Source organism: Etheostoma spectabile, chromosome 16, assembly GCF_008692095.1.
Source record: "Etheostoma spectabile isolate EspeVRDwgs_2016 chromosome 16, UIUC_Espe_1.0, whole genome shotgun sequence".
Lineage (NCBI taxonomy): Eukaryota > Metazoa > Chordata > Actinopteri > Perciformes > Percidae > Etheostoma > Etheostoma spectabile.
The window spans coordinates 19,066,685-19,069,917 of NC_045748.1; positions in this window are offsets into that span (position 1 = coordinate 19,066,685).

Sequence of the window (3,233 nt, forward strand, 5' to 3'; positions counted from 1 at the left end):
TCGTGCTGCGCAACCAGCCTCGTGTATCTCTGATTGCTTGACGCAAGAGGGTCAGCGTTCTACGCTCTCCATCATGGATCCAGAGATGGACCCTTCCAAGGTCCCTCAGCGGAAAAGGCATTCCCTTCTGCCGCAACAACGATAAAAGTGCATTCTTCCGCCTCTACCTTGCCTCCGTTGCTACCCGAAGACAGTTAAAGAAATGGACCAACAGATCCACTTGCTGTGGACAGAGACCAGTGAAGGATATTAGAAACACTTTTCCAGTGATAGCTGAGCGCAGCCTCCAACTGAGCTTGACGATGTAGTTGTGACGTGGGCAACCTGTCTGAAAGTTGAAAGTCTTCTGGTAGCTGTGCCGAGAGAAATCTCAATCATTCCCAATCAGCAGAGAAGGAGAGCGTAGGGAGATAACATATGCACAAGCTAATTATTGCTAACTGAAATGCTAGTTAACATTAGTTACAAGCACATGTGTCCTTTCATCCCTTCATCCCTTCCTCTACCCTTCCTTTAGATGTTCCTGGCCATTCGGTTTCTGCTCCCTCCCATTCCAAGATTGCCGCACTGCAATTGCAGTGCCCCATCCATCAGCTCAAAGGGACCTACCTAACATCGTGCTCGGCGATCCTCAGCCTTCTTCTTTCCAACTGGTCTATCCTTACCCCCATTCCCCCATCCTCCCATCCCCACCCCCTCCCTTCCCCAACACCCAAATGTTTCTGCTCCTCGTGTTAGCAACTTTTCTCTAGCCACAGCAGCTCCGGTCACTCAGCCAGCTTCGTTGTTGTTCTTTGCCGGTCCCCCCCCCTCTGCACCAGCAAATTCTCTCTGTCATTTTAAATTCCAACACAAGTAAGTAGATCTAGTTGACTCTCTGTCCAAAAGCCCTGTGCTGGATCTTAATTAAGAATCACAGACTTCCTTGTATGCTCCACCTCCTTGATGATTTTCTTGTCACTCCTTCATCCTCACCTCCTCACTTAGGGCCACATACTCTTATTAATGCTTTCCACAATCTTTGTCACCCAGCCTGAGGACATTCAGCTGTACACGGATGCAGCTCCCTTCGTAGGTTTTGGCGGCTACTATGGGGGAAGATAGTTTGCTTCCGCTTGGCCCTCGGAATTCAGTGATTAGGCACAGAATCCGTGTGTCCTTTGTCGGCGCTCCATGAACTACATCCCATTGTTGTGGCTGCCATTCGTTGGGGGCACAAATGGTCAAAAAGTCCAGACTCATTCACTCCGACATAACAACAGTAGCAGACATCTTAAATAAAGAAATTCAGACACTCTGCTTTAGAATCGGACACGCCAGTGCTACCGTTTTCAGCCACAACGTTCAACTAACACACCAGCTGAGAAACCTCTCTTACTCCTCACAAGACGCCATCATCAACAGTCTTGCCCCAGCACTCTCTTAGACTACTTAACTGGCTGGAATTGCTTTAAGGCACATCAACCCACATATCAGCTGCCATTTCCCTCTCTGGACGTCACTTCTATCTGCAATTTCATCACCCATGCGCATTCCATTCAAAGCTTTTTCAGCTTTTGAGGTGTTCAGAATTTGCACTTCATCCGTCTACAATCCTTCTCGTCACCCCAGTTTATCAGACATCACATCCACACCTCAAACTCTCTCATATTCACACTTTGAAGAAGTGAAACGGATCGGTTGGGAGTATCTTTCTCCATTAACATCTTCCACCTCAACTCCTACCTCAGCCGCTACAAGCCACTAATCAAATACATCGGCTTAAGGTACGCCGCCAAGGCATCTCCAGAACACCCACTTGTCATCACCGAAACAGAAGAAAAAATGGCCACTCGATTCTGGTTTCAGAAACACTTGAACAGAATTCTCTGCATTTCAGCCATATCACTCAAACATTATTCCAGCCACGATTTCCGCATCGGCGCAGTATCCACAGCCGCCAAATGAAGCATCTCTGATAAAACCATTCAGGTCCTAGGCCGCTGGTCATCCCAGGCATACCGAGTTCACATTCACAACACTCTCAACGACCTCCCTCAAGCCCGCACACAACTTCGTTCTACATAATCTGACTCTTTTGTGTGTCTGTAAACTATTTGGGCAAAAACTGATTCCGAGTCTCCTCCACTCAGTCATACAGCCTCCTGACCAGCCATCACACAACATCCATAGCTATTCATCTATCTGCACATTCATAATGATAATTAAATATTTAACTAACACATTATTGTGCTGTGGTCCTTGCTAGTGAAACTTGGATTGTTGCTCAGTCTCTGATAAAGTGGTTTGATGGCAAATTGGAAGATGTCCTGGAATGTTGCTTTTTTTATTGAGAAAGCAGGGACTTCCATCATAATCTAGTATTTAGTGCAGTGATTTTGTCTCAGTTCATGTGATTATTTTTAGACCACTTCACTAAGACTCCGTTTCGAAATGATGTAATACCTGCTGCACTAGAAAAGAGCCAGTAGCTCACACAAAACAACCACAATAAGTAATTTCAATTTTATGGTGATGACATCTAAAAAAACACAAACAGGTGGAGCACTTGCCTATCAATTCCCTGTTTACTGTACTCAAATCCTTTAGTTTTATTTCTATGCTTGTACCAAATGACAATGCATTGAGTAGGTGCTGTATGAAGATGTGTGGGCAGACAGACACGAGGGCTGATAAGGGGATTGATTTGTTTGGTACAGTTTGCAGAACAAAGCTGGTTCAGTATGGGCTGTCTATCTCTTCCTGGTGCTGCATACAGTGTTTATGCACCTTTCTATTCCTCACTCTTTATTATGCTGCACATGGGTGACACAGGACCTAACTAGTGCGGGCTGCTCCAGCTGCATCTGCTTGTGAGCCCACTGGGAATGGTGTGTGTGTGTGTGTGTGTGCATGTGTGTATTCTGCCTGTGCACCAAGGCTGTCAGAAAATATGAGGAGAGCACAGGGATTGCAGGGCTCTGCACTTACCTAAGCCATTCATAGGCTCAGCATCACACAGTTGATTCAGCACCTTGCTAATAGCGCACACATTAACTGCAGCACAGATCAGAGGAGAAGTGCAGTATGAGAGAGAGCCCGGCGTTTGTTGCGTGTGTATGTGTGTGTGTGTGCACATCTGTGTTGAGCAAATGTGTGCATGGTGCGTCTAGTGTGTGTTTGTGAGAGAAATAGAGGCAGGGAGAGAGTGAAGGAGAGAGAGAAGGAGAGAGAGAGAGAGAGAGAGAGAGCGA